The sequence below is a fragment of the Erpetoichthys calabaricus genome, chromosome 14 (genome assembly GCF_900747795.2).
Source record: "Erpetoichthys calabaricus chromosome 14, fErpCal1.3, whole genome shotgun sequence".
NCBI classification, from domain to species: domain Eukaryota; kingdom Metazoa; phylum Chordata; class Cladistia; order Polypteriformes; family Polypteridae; genus Erpetoichthys; species Erpetoichthys calabaricus.
This window is the reverse complement of record NC_041407.2, coordinates 110,546,782-110,553,189: the sequence shown is the minus strand read 5'-3', so window position 1 is coordinate 110,553,189 and position 6,408 is coordinate 110,546,782.

Genomic DNA, 6,408 nt, shown 5'->3' with positions numbered 1-6,408 from the left:
CATACTTTCAGCTTGAGTGGGCGCCTAAGCCCTGGAAGGTGCCGCTCCTGCCGGATTCCCGTCCCGTTCCCATGACACTTTAATCTGGGCCAGCGGGCGGCTCTGCTGGGAGGCTGGGCGAGGGCCGCCGACGCTGCCAGCTGAACGAGATTACTGCCATTCTCATCCGTCGGCAGTCACGCGGCCCGGGCGAGGGGATGAAAGGTTAACCGCTTGCTGCCCACAGTCGTCGACATCAGAGAGGAGCGGCTACTCCGGGCACCACTGGGTCAGAGGTCAGGGGGCAGGATTAGTGCAGTGGAGCACAGCCGTGGTGGGCGGGGGGAGAGGGGGGCAGCATGGAAAACTCAAGATGGACTTGGTGGTCCGGGTCTCTTGGCCAGTGTGCACCCTGCTGCCTGCTCTTCATCTTCACAAGGCCCAAGATTTTACAGGTCTGTTAAGGTTTACGGTGACCTGGGCACAAACCGGGTGGGTGGGTGGTCTCCTGCATCTCCTCGAATCTCACACACAACACCACTTACACCACTTTGGGCTCATATACCGCAGTGGACCCTCACATCATTCATCCTCATGTCGTCCAGTTGAGGGTCACTGGGCGCTGGTTAAGATGCCAGTCCGTCTGTGTCCGGGTTCAAGCAGCAAAAGTTTGTCACGTGAGCCAGAGAAAAACCACCAAAGGTCTGGGAGAACCCATCTTGGGTGGGACAATGGTAGGTGGCAGTGCCCACTGGCACAAAAACACACACCCACATGTGGTCAGCAGTCATCCTGATGTTGATGTGGGAGGAAAGCCAGAGACCCGGGGGATGACAGGATGAACTAGCGTTTAAACCTGGAACCCTGGAGTCATGGGTGGTCAGTGCTGACCATGGTGCCAATGTGCCACCTCTTCATTTATGGCTCTGAACTTCACTGTCTGGGGCTCTGATTCTCTGTTTTTATATTTAATATTTTATATAGCGCCCTTCACACCACTGGCCTGTCAACATTACAAAACAACTGCAAGCACACAAAGTGAGCAGTAAATTATGGATGTCAGCAAGGCGCTCTCAGTTTGGGGTACCAGGGCCTATCCTGCCACAGTTGGCACAACATAGGAAGACACTGGCAGCCCCTGGACAGGCCTGAATGGGCACAGTGCGGCTATCAGTCACCCTGACCTGAAAAACCCACAGGGACACAGGGAGAGCAGATGGTGACCGGGCTGGCATTTGAACCCGGGACTGTGCAGTTATGAGATGCCAGTGCTGCCCCTTCATTTACACCTGTGTAGCTGACTAGTCAGGTCCTTACTACCCGATGTTCTTTTTTCTATATAGCGCCTTTGTCATTGCCCCACACGGGCCTATGAGTGTCACACTACAACATCAAATACACAATAAATCACAAAATGGCAGGACCCTCTCAGTATGGGGTGTCAGAGCCAACCCTGGCCACACTGGGCACCAGGTAGGCAGATGTCCTTGATGGGCCAATGTCCATTCAGTAGTTGTCCTCACACACCCAGATTTGAACCCGTGTCCTCGATCCAGGAGTCAGAAGCACTAACCACTGCGCCACCCTGCAGCCAAAAGTCCAAAAACAGGACATTTACCAGCTGGGGACGTCATTTGCAGCGCTGGCAGGTAACCATGGCAACAGTTTAACATATAAAGAGTGCAGTCGGGGAAGGAAAGCAAGTGACCAGCGTGAGTGACCAGCAGGGACCACCGAACAGAGCAGCGGCTCTAAAGTGAAACATGTGGAGTCTGCCAGTGTGGATGAGAAGGTCACCTCAGTGGGACTTGGGTGACGACGGCTGGCCGTTTGTGTGTCTAATGTCCACACTGAGTGGCCGGCCTCTTTGAAGATGGTGACCTTGGTGAATCAGCGGGGGACGTCAATGTGGGCATTGGGAAGGAGAGCCAATCTGATCTGAAAGTGAGTGGTGGGCTGGGAGCACAGCTCTGGGTGGTCCTCAATAAACTGACGTGTGGACCAGAGCACCAGGGGTCTGCAGCCATCTGTGTCTTTGGTCATCTGACCTGAGGACATATGTTGTGGCCAGTCCAATACAGAAATGCCAACTGACCACCACTTGATGGCGGCTTGGTCCAAAGGGACTGGACAGACCCCAGGGGGTTTTGGCAAAATGGACACCTTGGTCTGAGAAGAGGTCGATGGTCACCTCCTGGGTGTGGACTCTCAGTGGACCTGACTAGCGAATGGAAACCCCACCTGAGACATGGACGGGGCTGTCATGGCGGACCCCGAGTGAAAGTGTCTGAATGTCATCAGATGTAAGTGAGAGGCAATGAGGGGGTCAAGAAGGGGGAAAAAGTGAAGCCCCCTGCATGGAGGAGTCACTCAGTGGGACAGGAAGAGAAGATGGTGGTCACGTCCTCAACACAGGTCATCGGCTAGTCAGTCACCTGGTGGGGTTTGTGCCCGTTTAGGTGTCTGAAAGTCTCTTCAGTGATGGCTGAGATGTGATATTATGGGGTGTCTGCCTGCCTTGTTGCTGTGATGCCCCCCACCAGATGTCAAAGGTCTCCAAGAGCCCACCATGGGTTCTCCTTGACTGCTCCTCCTCGGTGAGCCTTTTGTCCAGCAGTCCAGGCCTGGCTTAGAAGTCACTCTGAGATTTGAATGCCTGCTGTGTTGGAGATGCCCACCTGGCATGCCACTCCCAACCTCACCTCCACGGGTTCAAGTCAAGTCCATCAGAGGTGGTCTCATGGCCAGCTCTCTAGTCTGGGACTGCAGGGGGTCGTCCCTGTTTGTGGATGTCCTTGTCATCTTGAGCTGATTGGACTGTCACAGCGTCTGGAATTCTGGACGTGTGGTCATCTCCTGGAGCTGCCTTGGGGTGGAGGTGACCGCCAGATAACCGGTGGGCTCACAGGGGGCACAATAAGGACAGGGGCTGTGGTGTAGCGGTCAGTCTGCAGGGAGGGGCCGTGACTGAAATAAGGGGGTCCACATGGCGGCAAAACTCCACAAGACGCGCAGCAAAGGAAATGAAACGAATGTGACAACGGAGTGGACGGTGGGCAGCTCAGCTCTGGTATCGTCAGGCCTGGGCACAAACTACACAAGCAGGCCTCACGGCCAGCACAGGCCTCAGTGAAGCCAGCAAAAGAGAAGAAAGAAAGAAAGAAAGAAAGAAAGAAAGAAAGAAAGAAAGAAAGAAAGAAAGAAACCCCTGTCTCACTGTAACAACAAAGACAAATGACATCAAAATCCAAAATGGAGCCAACGGTGAAAACCAAAAGAAAACTTTGGTCAGGCCTGGGGGCGGAGCCTACCGTCACTGCATCATTAAGCCACGCCCACCCCCCGGAGGACGAGTGGCTGAAGGCACAGGACGGCGGTGCGGACTACGAAATAATCAAAGGCAGGACCCCCGACCCCCTCAGTTCTTCACACCCTCGTAGTCATCCGTTGCCCCCGATTGGCTCCCACCTTTTTCTCACACTCCTCTCCGCCGCTGCCCTCCCGTGTCCTCCGATCGTTTGACTTTTTGTACTCCGGTTTTCGTTATCCCGTATCCCACTTTCTTTTTCTTCCCTATTTCTCATTGCTGTTTTCTTCTCTTTTTATTTCCATTTCTGTATCCTGCTACCCTTTTTCCTTTTTCCCATATTTTTCACTGCTCTTCTCCTCCATCCATCTTTCCATTTCCTACTGCTTATCCGCTCCAGGTAAAGTGGTCCAGATGACCCTTTACCCCTCCTTTACAGGCCAGCCGAGGGGTCTCTCCAGCGTACCCTGAGGGCTCCTCCCGGCTGGACGCGCCCACCACATCTCCCTAATCAGATGCCACCTGACCACCGACTCCCTGGCCGAGCCCAGATGCCCTCACTGCATATCCCGCTCTCCTCTTGTCCTCCTCCATTCCCGTATCCCGCCCCTGATGCCCGAGACCACCTCAGCCCCAGTCCAAGAGGTCCCTCCTCTGTTTGTGTGGTCTGAGGGGTCCGGAGACCCCGAGGACTGCAGCGCCTTCACAGTGTCAGGCCCCCTCCCCTCCACGTTTTTTCCTCCCGCTGCCCCCCACTCTTGCTGTCTGCCGCTCATCATTTCTGAGTGGTGGTCCCGCCGCTGCGCCTCTCGCGCTTACTTACAGGTGTTTCACCCTGGGCAGGCAGATGAATGGCATACTTGGAGGTGCCTGAGTGCCTCATTATTTATTGGATGCTAACGCCAGTCTGTCAGCGCCAGCCCCCTCGCCTGTAATTACACGCCGCCCCAGACGGCGACTCGATCCCGCAAGGCTCCTCGTCTGCCTAGCAGCACCCACACAACGCCAGCTCATCGGCGCCCCAAAGGCCACTTCGGTGACGTCACTCTGTTGTTGTGCCACATGTGCCCCTTTGCCCCCACTGGTAAGCTCCAGCCACATCACCATCTGACCGGTGCCAACTCCTCCCTCATGTCCCTCTGCTCCAAAGTGTGTCTCTAGCGCCCACTCACAGCACCTTCTTGTGCCCGGCCTGCCTCTCCATGCTGTATCGATCAGGTGATCTGTGTTCTGTATAGCGCCCTTCACGCCAGCCCGCATACCAAGGTGATCCTGTGGATCAATAATTAATCGATAGAGGAGGCCGCCCCATCCCCCCTTACCGGACCCCCAGGGGCTGGCCTGCACGCTCCCGTAAGCCGTGGTGGCGGTCAGCCTGGACATTATCTCAGGTCACAGGTCACCCGAGTCGCTGGGCGCGCATTTCAGACTCGGCTCTTTGAGGAGGAATGTGGCTGCGGGCGGTGAGCGGCGCTGATGGATTGTGTAACTGCATTAGTCACTCAGAACTCCAAATTCCTCTCCGATGCCGTCTTCCTCTGCCGCTCCAGGTGACCCCGGTCAGGTGCTTCAAAGCCATTAAAGGTAAAGCGGAGCCGCAGTGAGGGGCACACCTGAACTCCTCAGTGAGTGGCGCCCCCTAACTGCACCGGGGTGCAGGGGGCCCTGGTGGGCTTTCGCAGTCACTCCTTTAGGGGTCACCTGCTCTCCTCCGCTGTCTTCTCTCCATTTCCGTGCAAGGCGCTATATCAAAACACCCTGAGACCCCAGTCTGAATGTGGCTCGACGGCGCCCCCTGCCTGCAGCACCATCACTTGCCGTTGGACGGCTAACATTTCTAGCACTGAATTTAAGGTCTGCTGTGAAAGGCGCTATATAAACGTATGATGCCACCCTCTGGCACCCTGCACAGGTCAGAGACGGGCACAACTGGGCTCAAAGGGCCGGCAACCACCAGCGTATTCTCCTCCTGACCGGCTGGCGCTGGACGCTGCATCTCGGGACCTCGCAGCCCTCGGTGGCCTTCGGTGACCTGCGCCCCGTGCCTCACGCTGTAGGAATGTGGTAATTACGAGATATGAATCTGTGCTCCTCGTGGTGGGACGGAGAGATGTGACGACGATAAAAGGGACCTGCCATCTGCAACGCCGAGTGCCCGTCACTGGGGTGGCATCTTCTTTTTATCTGCTCTGAGGTGGCACTCGCTAACGAAGGGCTGGGCCACTGGACAATGGTGGACACTCACATTTGGGCATCTACGCTGCCCACGTCATCTCCCTGTCACCCCATGATGACCCCCGAGGTTGGCGCTCCAGCACCACGGAGCTGTGGCCACCAAATTCCTTGGCAGCAGCCGCCGCACACGGGATGGATGAGGATTAATGGCCCAGAGAGGCTCTCCGGGAGGCCCTTGTCACGGATTCTGCCCTGCAGCCAGGAATTCTCTTCCCCCAAACAGAAAAGCTCCGAGTGTCGGCTCCGCGCCGCTTCAGAGACTCGGGTTTCAACACAACCAATCCATCTTCATCTGCGGCCAGCAGCAAGGCTCAGGGCACACCCGGGGTCAGCGGCGCGTTACCGGCTCTGGGCACAAGGAGGCGCCACACGCCTCGCTCACGGGGCCAGCCTGGCATATTCAGCTGCCTAGAACAGTCCACTGGTGTCTGTGCCAGCCAAACCAACCACTGACACTGCCAGCCCCCTGGCCTGGGCACCAATATGGGATCAAACCTCCGGTGTTCCATAAAAGAGCAAGACAGACAATGCTGCCAGCATGCAGGGCGTACCACTCACGGGCACCCAGACTCACTTCTGCCAGTTCTATAGGGCAGACTCGAGTCTATCTAAAGGGGGTCCACGTGTCTGACTTCACACCTCCTCAGCCTGGCAATACCAAAGAGTGGGATTTACAGATCAATGGATGGATGGATGAAAGGGCAGAGACATGCCAGTGGGGGCTCAGATCCCCGCCAAGCTCAGGGGGCACAAGACAGCCAATAGGGTGTGATATGCAGGGCGCTGCACATAAAATGTTAGGTGAGCCTGACGGTTGCACTGAAAATGTGTTTCAACAAGACTGGAATGCAAGTTGGCGTCAGGCTCCTCACCAACAAGACGCCGAA